Below are 17,131 nucleotides of genomic sequence, written 5' to 3' on the forward strand. Positions count from 1 at the left end.
TGAACTTTCACTCTGATATTTTATGTTAAAAATGTCTAAGTATTATCAAATAAAAATATTTACCAAAGATAGTAGCGTCTCCTAGTTGTTACCTAATTACTCTGGGTCATTTGGTGGCATAATATTTTCAGTGAGTGACCTCATTGGCAATCACTGAAATTATTGCTATTAATATTTTATTCTTGCTAACAGGACTGCACATCTTTTAAAGATTTTTTTTATTCAGATCTTGTTAAATAAACAATATGTTTCTAAAAGCAATTTTATAAGAAATAAGTGGTTGGTCATCTTGAATAATTTAGAGAGAACCATAAATATTCACAATATAAAGATAATCCAGTCAGAAATAAGACTTAAAAATTCCTAACAGAATGTAAACTAAAATTTGAAATGTCATATAGAGCAATACAAAGAACATTTATTTCTCAATAGTCAGTATGGACAAGCTGAGCCTTTCAACTAAATAAAAACCATCCTTTTTAAGTTATTGATGCTTTTCCTGCCAATGACATCTTGGCACAGTGATTCTTGTCACCTTTTCTGTAGAAACTTAATTTCAGAGCATCCTAATAGATAATGACATTGTGGGGGAGGACAACTTCACTACCCAGCTAACTATAGTTATTAGATGCTGTGGAATTCTATTAAAAGAAGTAATGGATATTTTTTCGAAGAAATTGGAGAGGCAGGTCTGACACTTTGCAAATTCACTCAATATTGGCAGTAATATGCTTGGAAATACTAGAACCTTATGTTGTTGGGGATGAGGAGATCCCTTGATAAAAGGAGTTGGCACTAACTTTACAGAATCCTTCCTTGAAAGTAGAGGGTATGTCTGGATTCATGCAGATAGCATTAGAAAGATAATATTATAAATGTAGAAGGTATGTCTGGATTCGTGCAGATAGCATTAGAAAAATAATATTATAAATGTGGTAAAGAATGTTATGGAGACAGGCAACAAAAATAAAACTTGAACAAAGGAAGTTTCTATACATCAATTACACACCAACTGGTCATCAAATACCAAAAGTTCTGCCTTGAAAACATAAAATCGATGGATCCAGTTGTATTTATGAATATGTATGTATATAACATACACACTATAGGTTTAAATATATTATAGATAGATAGATAGATAGATAGATAGATAGATAGATAGATAGATAGATTCTGTATACATATATAAATCTAGGAACAATTAATTTGAAAGTGGGCCATGAATTTGGAAGACAGCAAAGAGGGCTATATCATAGGTTTGGAGAACCAAAAGAGCTGAGAGAGAAATTATAATTATATTATAATATCAGGAAAAAGAAAAAGAAAAGCTGGGCAGTAATGGTGCATTCCTTTAATTCCAGCACTTAGGAATACAAAGGCATGTGAAAGTCTTGGTTCAAGGCCAATCTGGTTTACAGAGTAAGTTCCAGGACAGTCAGGGCTACACAGAGAAACCCTGCTTAGAAACAACAACAACAAACCTAAAAATAAATAACTAAACTAAATAGATAGTTTTTTCTCATATTAATTACATAGAAGAATTTAGAGAAAGGAAGAGAATTTTTGACTAGTTTCAACACAATATTCATTAAAAAAAAATGAAAAAAAAAAAAAAAGTCCCAGGGCCATGGATGTATGATATTGGGCCAATTGATTAAATGTTAGTATGCTTCCTTTTTCACATGTATAGAACGGAAATAATGACACTAATATAATATACCTCTTATGTATATGATGAGGCATAAATGTGTTTTTAAAGCACTTAGCATAATCTTCACTATCATTATTTCCTGTTTTTTTTCCCCTATTTTTTTTTTCTTCTGTGTGTGTATCCATGGCTGTACTGAAGCTAACTGTGTAGATTAGGCTGGCCTCAAATCCATTGAGATTACCATCACTATTTTTATTGCTGTTCCATGGATTAAATCTAAGTACACACTAAGCACTTTAAGGCTGAGCAAGATCCCTAACCTTCACATTGCACTATAATTTTTTGGAGTATTTTGATAGCGACACTGGGATCACTCAATAAAACTTAAAAATCTAACTTAAATCAAATATTGGTCTGTGTGTCATTCACAAATAGTGTGAGTTAAATAATGTTCAACAGAACATTCTGTTCAACAGAAATAAAAGGGCCAAAATGCTGTGTCTATTTTTCATAGTTTAATTTTATTTAGTGAATTACTCCTTATATAAACTGTCTTAGAAAGAAATAGAATTTCACAACAGATAATATACTTCACTTTTGTCATAAAACTTGGTGACTGAGCAGATGACCTGAATCTTCAGATACTCATGTGTATTTTTACTGAGATTTAGTTTTCCAAAATGCACAATGGTGGTTATACCTTTTATATGAACAGTGGGTACACTCTCAAATATGTTAAACTAAAAGAACAAGCAGATTTTATGTTATATATAATTTACCTTTTTATTGGCTGTGGATAACTGTACACTGTTACTCCAAACAATAATGAGTAAAGATGAAATAGAAAATTATTTCACTCATACAGAATATTTTTAATATGCTGTTTATAAGAAGACTCAGGTTTGTCTTATATAAGCAATAAAACTGTCACAGAATATTTCAGTCATTTAGGGCACTGATTTTGAAGTATAAATACTGATTTTTATATTGAACATACCAACACTACTGAATTATTAATCTGCAATGAATTGCGAAAGAATATTTAATTAGTCCCTTGCCTAAAAATCACACTTCATGAAACCTATTTCTGAAATAAGCTAACTTTTCATAGGAGTTATGCAAAATTTAAAGTGTACTTAATTTGTATGTAATTAGAATGAAGCCTAAAAAGCATGTGTCATATACTTATCTTTGCCTGCAAGATCAACTATTCTAGAATAGCATTTCTTGTCATTTATTTCTATTCACAGCCAATCCTCATTACTCCTAGTAAATTTCCCTTGAGCTGTAAGTTGAATCCTTGAATAGGAAATGTTGACTTGGGAACTGGTCCTCAGGCCACATATCTGAAGGGCAAGACTCTATGATCTAACTTTGTCATTGTCCATGACCTTTCTTGCCCCACAATATCATCCTGTGTGCTTTCATTCAGCTTTGTTGCCACTAGACCCTTTCTGCATAGACATCATATAAATATCATTTGGGGCTTGCTACTCTAGCTTCTCTGCTATAGTCACATCTGAATCAGAAACTATACCAAGGAGTTCTTTGCATTCCCCATCCCATCTTTGGGTCACTATGATGTTGACTGTTTCTTAGCAGATTATTTCCCCATAATCACTACCAAAGTTCCTGGTGAGGGTATAATTTTCTATTGCTGTTGTCTCGTCCTTGGAGGTGTCTTACTAACTTACAGAGATATTAGAAGTAGTATTTGTTTGTTTGTTTGTTTGTTTTGACAATGTACTAACTTCTAGAGTTTAGATGGTGTCCATGGACACACAGTGTGACGCCTACATAATAAAGAATGGTATTTAAGAAAATGAGCCCATGCAGAACAACTGAAAACTGACTTTTTATTTTCTTATTATTTTACATATTGATCCCAGATCCCTCTCTCTCCCTCCCTTCCTCCCTTCTCCCCTCTCTCCTTCCCTTCTTCTTTCCCTAGCTCCCAGGCTCCCCAACCCTCTCCCATCCTATCCCCCCCCTCATAATCCACAGGAAGGGTGATACCTTCCAGGAGGAATCAAAAAAAATCTGTTAAGTCATTTGGAGTAAGGACTAGCCCCCTCCTCCTGGAGTATCCCTCCATGGGGAATGGGCTCCAAAAGTCCTTTCATGCACCAGGGATACATCCTAGTACCACTGTCAGAGGTCCCTTAGACTGCCCAGGCCTTCTAATTGAGACCCATGTTCAGGGGGTCGGAGTTGGTCCAATGCTGGTTTCCGAGCTATCAGTCTGGGGGTGTCCATTAGTTCTCCCTTGTTCAGGTCAGCTGTCTGTGTGGGTTTCTGTAGCCCGGTCTTGTACTCCCTTTTATCCACTATCATAGAACCCTCAACCAGTAGCTGATAGGAACAGAAGCAGACACCCACAGCTAAACACTGAGCCAAACTGGAATCCAGAAAACTGAATTTAAAGCATCCATCAACATTTCCATTCTGTCTCCTTACTTTTTTAAAACCCAGGTCTTATGCCTATCCCAATTCTATAATCTTGCAATGATCCAAATATAAAATCTGCCTCCTCATTCTATTTTGCCAAAAATGTTTTTATCGATGTGAAGTCCCCTGTAGTTGTCATACACATTTCCTGGAACCCTAATTATTATGTGTGTGGTGTTCAAACTCCAGTGAGACATAGTAGATACCCCTCATTTATATAGTTTTCCATATAAAAATGTTGAGGAAAGATATTTGTTTTTTTGCTGTTGGTTAGTAAAAGTCATCCTAATGTATGAAAAATATTATTATTTGAGCTGCTTTTTATGCTTCAGTTGTTTATTTGTTTAGTCATTGTGAGACAGGGGTTTTCTGGGTATCTTATAATCTTCCTGTCTCATCTCTCAACTTCCTAGCGTAGTGTGTGTGTGTGTGTGTGTGTGTGTGTGTGCGCGCGTGTGTGTGTGTGTGTGTGCGCGCGTGTGTGTGTGTGTGTGTGTGTGGTGTGATCATATCTTTAGGAATAGATTCTTGAAGTGAGCTAAAGAAAAAAGAATATTGTCTTTTTTATACTGGTACTATTTAATTGAAACCTGTGGTAATGCCTATAAATTTATTTTATTGCAAAAACAGCAAAATAATTTTTTGGGTTTTTTGGGGGGATTATGTTTTTTTTTGTTTTGTTTTGTTTTGTTTTTGTTTTGTTTTGTTTTCAGGTACCGAAGTGATGCAGAATTACTAGGAGTTAAAAATAGGAAGAAGCAAAGGTGGAGGAAAAGTAGAGACTCAGAAAGAGAAGACAGTAGTGCCATCAAGATTCTCATTCATACTGAATAATAGCTACATTGAATAAGTTTAGTTTCTAATAATGCAGGTTTTCTTTTTCAAAAAGCAATGAGAATGTGGCAAACTGCCCTAGATTCACAACATCATATTACCAACTTTAGAATTGCATGTTTTGTTTATAGATAGTTTGACACATGTTTATAATCCTTGCTGACTTGTTTTTCTATGTAGTTAGAGGTGAGGTAAGTACAACTGACCTATAGCAAAGTTAGATTACAATGCATTGCAAGAAGTAATTGTAGATTTTATTTAAAAACTAGAAAAAGAAGTATTCAAAGGCTCATTACATATACAAATAACAGTTCAAAGAACAATGACTGGAAAATAGCATAACCGTATCAATATAAATTGTATTTATGTGCTGAAATATTACACTGTATCAGTTTAACACCTGCAATTATTTGTTAACTTGGGTAAGTTGACTTTCTTCCAGAAATTGATGCACATTTCAGAGGGTAGCAACATTGTTTAAATACAATTAATTCAATGAGGTGAGTAATAATTCCTTCTTGACTTAATCTAACATCATATTTCCTTATATTTATATTAATACTTCAAAACTGGACTGCACTTGAAATAATAATTTTATATTAGATTAAACTACCTTTTATAACAAAGAAAGTTTAGAAATGACAAGTAAAATAGCTACTTTTTAACTGATCTCAAGCCTGTGTCTAAGCTGGGGATGTTGGTGTATATCTAAAAGCACTGTACTTGGCATTTATGGAGTGACAGCAGGAGACCTGAGAGTTTGAGGCTACCAAGTAAGTTCCAGGTTCTTGGTATAATCCTGTCTCAAAAGAAAAACAAGCAAACAACCCAAGAAAAAGCCCACTAATACATGTACAAACATGCATATAGACATGCATAAATGCACACACACAAGCACACACAAATTTTTGACTCATGGATTCACTTGAACAGTTCAGGACAGAACTGAAATGCAGGCAACTGACCCATTACAATTAGCTGTTGAAAGTTGATGGAAACTAAGAAATGTAAATATTCATGTTGGAAAAATGGCAATATTTGGGGGGGCGGGGAAACAACACCACCTAATCAATGAGGCTAACCTCAATTCCACATCAGGCCACAGTCACTTCCTTATAGAAAAAATCCAGAGAAAATACAAGCATGAAAGGGTGTCAAGTTAAAACACTGCCAGTTTTTTTTTTTAATAATTGGCTTTGGTTTGACTCATCATTACTGATAACTCTTGCAGAAGAAGAATGATACCACCAAATCCACTTTAGCTTCAGTCACAACAGTTAGTGGAGGTGCTTTTGTCCCCACCACTCTATTTCTTTGTGGAAGGTCAAGCCAGGATTTGTTATTCATAAGCAGGACTATAAGATATTTGGTGAGAGCCCGAACACTGAAGTACCTTGGAGAGTATTACTTTGAAATCACAAAGCCTTCATGCAAGAGCATAATAATCTTTACCAAGATTGTTAGTGTTTAATGCGATAAACTGATATTTCATGATTTTGAGTATTGAAAATATTCTTTTAAATGTCAGAAGAATAACTATTCTAATGTAATGTAGTATAAAATAATAATAAAATGAGGAAATAGAAAGCATAAGAGGTAGGGAAAAAAAAAAGATTTCATTTGTTATTTTACTTAGAACTTGCCATGAAAAGAGTCACTGCTAAAATTTGCCTAGGGTCTATTTTCCAGGATGCATTTGTAAAATAGGCAGGATAACCATGCAGATCACTTTTCATCTCAATCGAAGAATGAATAATTTATGTTTCTATAGCAAAGTGTAAAGTACTTTCTATTGACAGTGTCAATTGAAAGTTGTGATTCTCAAAGAAAGAAAGGTGAACAAGACACTTCTTTGGGAAATAGCAAAACAACCAACTTTCCCTATTCTTTCTTAATGACAGTAAAACTGAGAGGACATTGTTTCCTTGTAATATAATTTACATGCTAGATCTTACTGTATAGGTAACTGTAATACAGTCTGATTTTTAAATATATATCTTTATACCTACCAAAACAGATAAAGTCCCATTTAAATCAAAGTACATTACCCAAAATATTTTGACTATTAAAAGCATTTGCAAGTAGCGCTTCTACTGAGGTACCACATTCGGAGATATATTTCAACAGTATGTTCCCAAAGAGTTCCATGAAGTTGTTAAGTCTGAAAACTGAATTCTAATTAAGTTGATCAGACTGATTACTCTGCATGGCTATTTGCTATTTATAGTTTTCTAGATGAGGGCATTTGGCAATATTTTCCAGAAAATAGAAATTGAAGCCAAGCTTAGGTATAATGATGCATGCTTTCGTCAGTTTCCTAAAGTGTCTAATGTATGGAAGAAATTTAAATGGCTAATTGGAATGCTTGAGCTAAAGTGGACTAAGCAGTCTAAATATTTGATAACTTCACACTACAAAGATTCAACAAGAATAGATTCTATTTATATGACTGCAGCAACACCGTGATTTAACAAGTATTCATACAGAACTTTATTGACTCAGAATAACCAATTTAGAAACTTTTCCTTTAGGTATAGAACTTAAGATTTTCAGAAATGATCACATGATAAAACTTAATACATTTTATTATATTATTAGCATTTCCTTATGTGTGAAGATAGGAATTTATCTTTTGATAAAATATTTGAAACAAACCAAACACATGTGTGCGCACACACATACACACAAACTGAAGGAAAACACAAGAATTAGCGTGCTCAATTAATTGATTTCAAGACTTATATAGAAACAAACCAAACACATGTGTGCGCACACACATACACACAGACTGAAGGAAAACACAAGAATTAGCGTGCTCAATTAATTGATTTCAAGACTTATATATAACACATAGAAAGGTAATGATAGTAATAATGTGTGGTATGCTAAAAACTAACAAAACAAATTCCAAGTATGTTTTCACAAAACAAGTTAATGAGATTGCCATGTTGGTTGTTATATGTGTTTGTAGGGCCACAATCAGAACCAGCTGGTTAGCCCCAGGTCTGTTCCTGAATCAGGGAATGTGGACAAGGCAAAGGATAGCTATCCACAAAGAAAGAAAGATAAGTGATATAGTATGATGCCAGGAAAGCAGGCTCAGTCCATATTAATAATACACCAAACTTAAGTAATCAACCAAAGGTGGGGATAATGGCAACTTCCCCTAATTCTAAAGGCACTCCATAGCTGCACTGAGGATGAGTATAAAACTGTCTGAGCCCAAGTCTATTGTTATTTAGATAGGAGCCATTCACCACCAAGGCCTGAAGCTGGTTAGCTAATGTCTTAGGAACAATAGTAATTGAGCTCCCTGAACTTGTGGCAAGATGAAATGGATTCCATACATGGGTCCCAACAATTCCCCCTTCTTACATTAATAAAATAATATCTGTGCTTCTACAACAGGACAGTTGACTATACCTGTCTTAGGTCTCCTTCTTCAACCTACCAGTGATCATTGTCCTGGGACCACACATTCTGTCATGTGTGACCAGTTTTAGGTGGCCTGGAGCTAAGAAGGTGATACTCATCCAGGGTTATCAGCTTCTGTAACAAAAAATGTTAGGGGTGCGGTGCATATCTTGACACCATGCACCTCTAAGCCAACTTTTCATCGAGAGTTACCAAGTGAGCTTGTCAGTGCTAGGTAATATGCACTTTTAAGGCTATTACAACCTCCTGCAAAAGAAGATGATTCAAGTTAAAATGGCCTTTTAAAATTGGTCTTGGGTGTCTCGGATGGCTTTGGCTCTATCAAAGTCTAAACCTGCCTTTTGTATTACATTGTATCTAAGATTCATAAGTATAACATCAAATTCCTGTCAAAACAAACTTTTACCTCTTACATCCATAATTATTTACATACACTTGCAAAGGTTACAATCGTCAATATTTCCAGTATTATTAGTAACAATGGGCATACAAGTTGACTGGGTTGAAATTCTCATAATTTCAGTTCAATAAAAGAACAATAAAATGTTCTTATGATGGGCAGAGTATAAATAACTATACAATTCTGAACTTCTTCCTTTTCCCCTATCTAAAGCCCCATGCACTGCTGCTTGTAAGGTTCAAAATTAGGTTTGAGATGCCACAGTCCTTGTGTGCTGAATATTAACTGCAAACTTTTGTTGATGTCTTGTTCAGATGCTGAAGAAGGGATTTTTTGACACATCATGTCCATAATAGTGTTCAATTGTCCTAGATGAGTCTTTTTTTTTGCCCAAAAGGGAAAAACTGGCAAAACAAGTGCAAGAATGGACTTGGAGGGATACTCTCTTAGCCTAGATAGACAGGGAGGGCCTAGGCCCTACCCCAAGTGACTTGACACACTTTGATGATCCCTCATGGAAGGCCTCACCTTCCCTGGGGAGTAGATGGGGAATATGGGGGTTGGTGGGGGAGAAGGGGAGGGTAGGGCAGGGCACTGGGATTGATATGCAAAATAAGATTGTTTCTACTTTTTTTTTTTTTTTTTTTTTTAAGAAGACTGGGTTGTAAATGTTTGGAAATACCACATTATACTATGACCAACACCTGGGGGACTGAGTCTGGTGTCTGGCCCCACACAGAAATGGCTTTTGTTTGAGTCATGAAATAAAAATGGTAGAAGTAATATAGTAATATCTGCAGTACATGCTTCTAAGCTGAAACTAATGAAAATGTCTAAATATTTTACCTACATCTTTCTTCGTCACACGGTATTCTTGCTTGTGATTTTAATATTGGACAGTATAGACTTACTATCAATAGTTGTATAATGAGTAGCCTTATTATCAATAAGAATTTTAAGTATTACTATCAATAAAATTTTAAGTATTTATTTGTATTTTGATTATTGCTTTTGAGTCACAAAAACTTACAGAAGAAACAATTTTTGATTAAGAGCATATTTTACCAAACAACAAAAACATGTACTGAATCTGAGAGTTTATAACTAGAATTTTTAAATATTAATATAACAATATTTTTGAAGTTCTCAATGGAATATACATGATTCTTGTTGGTTTTCCTGTATTTAAGTGAGTGTGACTGAATTTCATAAATATGTAATATGAAAGTTCTATAAGAATTACTTCTACTAACAAATTTTTTGACATATTTTTCTCTATAATAACTCAAATAAAGACAAAATTCTCTGCAAGTTTTGCTATATCCACTGTAGGAGAAAAGCAATTGGCCAGCAAATTAGTCGCTTTGTTGCAATATGGTGTGAGCAACCATGTAAACAATGAAATCTGCTAATCAAAAGCAATTTCACATGAAACAAAGACAGCAGCTAATTGAGAGCATCTGATGCTAAAATAAGATTAACTTAAAAATGGAATCTCATGCAGCATCTTGTTAGAAAGCAACTGAGATAATGTGAAAGCCTACAGCAAGTCAGAAGTGGGGAGATCAGTACAAATGGTATTTCTCACTCAAACACAATATTTTGCGAGACTCATAATTAACATTCTCTCCAGCAAAACTGCTTGACAGTGTATAAGAAAATGACAAAAACGAATCTCTCTGGGTTCCATATGCAAGCATTTATAGCAAGCAAATCCACAGTCGACTAAGACTCCTTTGATCTGTTTGATGAAACTTGTGCAGCTGCTGTTTTTACCTAAAGAGCAAGATGGAGCGTTATTGTGCATTCTGACCCTCTTTTTTTCCTTTGTAGATAGTTATAGAACAATAATAGCATATTATTAGATATATTAATCCAGAGGACCAAGACTGGCAAGAAGAATCATGATAATATAGGAGGAAGTTATGTAGCAGAAAACAAATGGGCTAAGAGATCTTACATCAGGATGATTCTCAGTGTCAAATATTGCTGGTTAAATGGGAGGAATTTGTTCTATTACATCAAAAAGAAAGGAGACATTTTCTTGCCACTTTCAGTCACTACATGGAAATATATGATAAGACAGAGATTCAAAGTAAAAAATTTAGAAGTTTTCTAATGTAAGAAAAAGCAATATCCTGATTGTTACAAGCTAATGATTTCTTTGGTGCTAAAGAAATGAAGTGACATCTACAATACTTTTGAGAATGTGCATGTGTAACATTATCCACAATAATGTGTGTGTGTTGTGTGTGTGTGTGCGTGTGTGTTTGTGTATGTGTGTTCAGGTTGATAGGTAAAACAGATCTCAGGAAAGAGGGGAAGAAGGATACAAGATGGAAAGGGAAAAGAAGAAGGGCAAAGGAATGGAGAAAGCATGTCTCACTATGGTAGAAATCTGCTGTTCTTGATTACTTAAGCAGCAGTTTTTCCTATTCTACTTGGACTAAGGTCTTGTGGTGGCAAAGAGATGCCTAAGTTACTCTTCCCAGGAGTTTCAAACATTATCAAAATACCCTCTTCAGTTAGAGAGAGATAACAGAAGGCAGGGCACTTTAATGCTCAAGATCAAAATTTTTCTATAAAAAATAGAAATGACTTTATGGATTTCTAGAAATGGTGTGTGTGTGTGTGTGTGTGTGTGTGTGTGTGTGTGTGTGTGTGTGTATCTTAGTTTCATTTGCTTAACCCATTATGTAAGTACCTTCTTGTCCTGATGAAAAATTATCTGCCTGTTTCATTTTGTCTTCTTTCTTTACAGGTGATCTGAAAATTCCAGTTCTCACCCTGGAAATAGCACCCTACAAAAAAAAGGCATCAATTTCCCTCTGTGCTTTAATATTTCTCTCTTACTCATTACCAGTTCATGAATTTTCCACAGTACAAAGCAGCTGCTGACTGTAAATTGTCATTATTCTAATGATAACTCAGCTATGCATCTGAGATCAATCATAACATTTATTCTAGAGGTGCAGGTATCTTAGTGTCTTAACTGTGTCCTCAAAGAGGTTTGAGCTTTCCTATTTGCACTGCTGTGAACGGGATAGGTATAAGGGCTCTTAATTTTTAGCAAATGCCTGAAGCCTCTGGAATGTGACCATTCTTGCATCTCACTTTGTTCATCTGAGGGGTAATAAGGTCTATCCTCAAAGATATGATATGGTTTTGCTTTTACCATAAGTCTAATATCCCATGATGGCAAAATGGTTTTGTATAGGTTGCCTTCTGGAATTTCAAATAGTAGCCCAAAACATCCTCTTTTTAAAGTTACCAACATCACACATCTAGGACCTTTAATTATATGCAAAGCACATCTGAAACTAAAGGCAACAACAATAGCAAAGAGCTGGGTTAAGCCTTCACTTTATTTTCATGATTCTAGGCACACAGAAGACATTTAATATAAATAGAGTAAATATTCCACATCTGAGATTTTGTTCTGAAAAGCTTTCATAATTAATAAGTCACCAATATTAATTCACTGTTTTTAGAAGAAACATATAGTGTCTGAGAGACTCTATTTATAGTTTTCTGTCAATTAACTAACACATAATCATATATTCATTTTGATTTACTTATTTTTATTCCTTAGCATTGACCTCATGGTCAAAAGCTCTCATAATAAATGCTCAAATAAAATTCACTTTGTAATTTTTTTTCTTTCTTTTCTTTTGATAATTGATTCTCTTCACATGCAATATATTCTGATTATAGTTTCCCCTTCCCTCTATTACTCACAATCCCTCCCCACCTCCCCTACTCTTTGGATCTACTCCCTTTCTGTCTCTCACAACAAAAGAATGCACTTACAAATGAAGACAGTTGACCATGACAAAATAAAATATAAGATAAAGCTGAAATTAGAACAACAACCCAACAGGAGGAAAAATGTCCCAAGAACAGGCACAAGAGTCAGAGACCCACTCGTTCTCAAAGTCTAGATTTCCACAAAAATAATAACCTATATACATATGCAGAGGACCTGGTATAGAACCTTGTAAGCCCTGTGCTTATTGATTCAGTCTCTGTAACTCATATGATCCTTGAATAGTTGATGCAGAGGGCCTTACTTGCCCAGTGTGCTCCATTCCCTCTGACTCTTACAGTCATCCTAACTCTTCTATGGTGTTCCATGAGTAAACCCTGAGAGGAGTGATTTGATGGACACCTCCCTTTACACTTTCTCTTTGGTGGGTCTTTGCATCTTTTCCCATCTGTTGCCAGAGGAAGCCTCTCTGATGACTGAATAAGGCATTGATCTATGAGTATAGTAGAATAGATATCTAATAGGAATCATCCTATTGATATTTTATTTTTAGATTAGTTGTGTTTGCTCCTTATCTTGATCTTCCAAATCATTATCAATCTTCAGTTCGGAATGCTAACTCTTCATTGTCTTAGGATAACCAAATCATTCTTCATTTTTCACAGTTATATGATTAATTAATATAATTACTCCAATTGCAATAAAATGCTTAAAATGCCACAAATATTTTGAATTTAAAGAAATGTTTTTCTGAGTGAAATAATAAAAAATGAGGAAAAAAAAGATATGGGCAGAAGGAAAGAAAACAGGCAGACATGAAGAAAGAGTGGAAGTAAAAATGAAAGAATTACTGCTATTCCAGAGATCCTGAGTTCAATTTCCATCAAAAACGTTGGCACACAACCATTTAAAGTGGGATCTGATGCCCTCTTCAAGCATAAAGTCATACATGCAGACAAAGCACTCATGCATCAAATATATAAATAAATAAATCTTTAAAACAAACTCCAAAAAGGAAGGAAACAAAGAGTGAATAAAAGAAGGGAATAAGGGAGGGATTGAAGGAGGGAGGAAGGGAGAAATGATATGAGCCCTGAAGGAAGGTTACTGGAAATATAGTGGAATAGTAATTCTAAAAATTAAATAATTCATATGGAAATTCAAGCACAGTTTTAAAATGGTAGAATAAAGAATGTGTAATTGGATAAAAAATCATTGAAATTATTTGGGTTGAATAAAAACAGAAAATGAATTGAAAATAAAAATATTCTTAAGAAAGTAGGCGATACTAGCTAAGAAAATATATAGTATGGGAATTCCTGAAAGAGAATTCTAAATAGACAGATTATTAAGTAATATTTGTATAAATTTACATGTGTTCTTATTGAGATTAATGAATGATAATTTAACTCTTAAAAGGTAAAAGTATTAAAGCCAATGAGAAAGAAATAACTTGTCATGCAAAGGAAACCTATAATCAGATTTATTATCAGAAACTTTGCAGACTTGAGGGCATTAGATTAACATCTAAACAGTAAACAAAAGAAAATTTCCATCAACCAAAAATCAGTTCAGCACCAAGGAGTATGGACAAGAGGCAGCTCACACATGTCCTATGTGCTTCTGCTTCACTTAATTTTAATTCACTACAACCTAACTCATTTGTACAGACATGACCCAGTAAACTCAGCCCAAGTTATATAATAAATGCTTTTTATGGATTTTTTTTAACATTGTTAACACCACTATTCATTGAATGATGGTGTAGCCTTGCTGAAGCTTCACAATGGCAAGAAAAGCATATCTTTAGGATAAAATTCGCTTCTGAATATTTTTTTTCTCATACCATCCCACTTCTTACTGTAACTGAGACAGTTTGGTGGCATTCCTTCAGTGCTGCAGAGTTGAAACACAATATTCTTTATAATTAAACTCTGCCACCTGCCTAAGTTATTTCAGTTTTTAAAATATATTTGAATCTGTTATTCATTAGGGAAAATGTGAATAAAAGTGCTATGTAAGTCATATATAAATATTATCAGCTAATGGACACTCTGCATTCTGAATTTCTCTCTAAAAAAGTGCTTCATATATGAGAGACACGATAACTGACAAAACCCCGAGCAAATGAATATGAAAGACTTCCTTTAATGTGTTTGCAGGGAAACAATAAGTAATGAGGAAAATGAAAATATAAAACTTTAGCTGACTTTTATCATTTTTTCCCCTTCCTGTGCTCTCATTCAAGTACAAATTAGAAGCACTTTAGAATAGAAGGGTCCATGTGCTTGATCAAAGCATTTCATTAAAATACAACACCATGTATAGCAATTTAATAGGAGTCTTACTAGGAATTTTTTAGCCTTAGTTCTCTGTAATATGAAGAACCACTCTGGCACATTTTTGGCAGGAAAGTGACTAAGCAACCCACAGAAATACGAGAGCAAGCCAGAAGGGCAAGCTGATATGTTCGGATGACTTTTTAAAATAGAGAAAATGAATTCCAAGTGCTGAAACCCATCTAGAATGTAGTAAAATAATAAGATAACAACTAATATTAATGCATTCTGTTACCAGAAATTGATTAAACATCATCTTACTGGAAGGAAAGCTCATGGTATCATATGATTTTAATAACACTTTCTCATGTCTATAGTGAGAAATTATTTCCCTAGCCCACCACTTTATAGTAATATAGTCCATTATATATTAAACCTTCTTAGGATACAAAGAAAATACTCTCACCTCTAAAGATTACCACAATCAATAAGAAGTCCATTGCTTTTTAAATAGTAGCTATTATTTCAAGGTGTGGGTATTGCTGTGGCTTCTTTAAATCACTTCAGTAATGTATTCCCATTTCAGCAGGTATGACTAAAATTACTTCAAATTGTAATTTCAAAACTTTCCTTTTCTGAATAATATGAGCATATCATGTAAAGATTTTGTTGCCAATGGAATTTCTTCAACTTACAAGTGTGTTTTTAAGAGAACCACAAAATGGTAATAGGAAAAAAGAAAAAAGTGAGAGATTTAAGAAAATCTTAGGCCATGTGTGCTGAGATATTTTTAATCCCCACAGTTAGCAATTAAAGACTGGAGGATCAGGAGCTGTAAGACACCTTATGCTCTATGAGATATTTTGTCAGAAATCATAATGGCAATAAAATAAAATTCTGTATTTTGTTTAAAAAAATAATAAAATTATTATCATTTGAACTACAAGATGCCATTTTTTTATATTTTTGGTTGTGAGCTTAGCCTTTAATGGCTGAGCCATCTTTCCAGCCCTAGATGCTAAATTTTTAATAATTTATTTATTCTTTAAAATTTCATTTTGCATTCCAGCCATAATTCTCTTTCTCACCCCCACTCCACCATCATCCCTTCATCTCCCGCCCCTCAGACCACCCCCAGTCTACTGTTGCCCATAGCTAAGTGCTCTCTTGAGGAATCAACAAAGTCTGACACAATAGGCTGCAGCAGGGCCAAGCCCCTCTCCCATGCATTAAAGGTGAGCATGGCATCCCACATAGAGAATGGGCTCCAACAAGCTAGCTATTATACCAGGTTTGTATCATGGTCCTACTACCAGGGATCCCTCACAACTGTTTCCCACATATGCAGGTACTAATTCCATCCCCTGGAGTCTCCACAGTTGTTAGTTAAAGCATTTCCATGAGCTTGGTTCAGTTGTCTCTGTAGATTTCTACTTCATGATCTTGACTTTCCTTGCTTATATACTCCCTCCTTCCTCTCTTCCACTGTGTTGCCAGAGCTTGGCCTGGTATTTGGCTGTGGATTTCTGCATCTGGTACTGTCAATGATTGGATGAAGACTCCATAATAATGATAGTTGGGGTATTCACATGCCTGATTGCTAGGGTAATTTTTTAAATGATTGTTGTTTTATCGATTATTTCATTTCATAGAATTTTATATCTTATATTTAGGTATATAAATAGAATATATTATTTCTCTAGAACTTTTGAGTACATTTCAATATTCTATTAGTTTACCATAACATTACAGTAGCAAGTTGATGATAAAATGTTCCCAAATATAAATCAATGGAAACTGATTCATCACCTGGTGATGAATAAAGAGGCCAGTTCTGATTTGGTGATGCCCAGAAACATCTTCCTATACGATCACCATAGTGCTTCTTTTGTAGAAGAGAGAAAATCATTCATAAGAAATGGTATGGCCAATTTAGATATCTACAAAAACCTAACTTTACAAATTAGATTATATTTTTATTGCTCTTGTTTGTTTTACCACATTTTTTCAGTAAGAATGAGCAGGGATTTGACTCAGATTAAAATTTGAGGATAAAAGAATAGTTAGGAGAGAAACATTTTCTATTTAATGTAGCAATTTACTTTCTCTATCGTCTTATTTCTCCCTAGTTGGCCACACACACACACACACACACACAAATTCTAACAGATTTGATAGTGTAATTAAGCATGCATAGATATTCTAATATGCTACTTATCTTTCATTATCTCAAGTGAAATTAAAATAAAAACCCCAGTGCTCTTGCCGGTAAGAATGTCCTTGCTGAATGCTTCTCCTCTGGAAGCACAAAGTAGGAA

The sequence above is a fragment of the Phodopus roborovskii genome, unplaced genomic scaffold (assembly GCF_943737965.1).
Source record: "Phodopus roborovskii unplaced genomic scaffold, PHOROB, whole genome shotgun sequence".
Classification (NCBI taxonomy): Eukaryota; Metazoa; Chordata; class Mammalia; order Rodentia; family Cricetidae; genus Phodopus; species Phodopus roborovskii.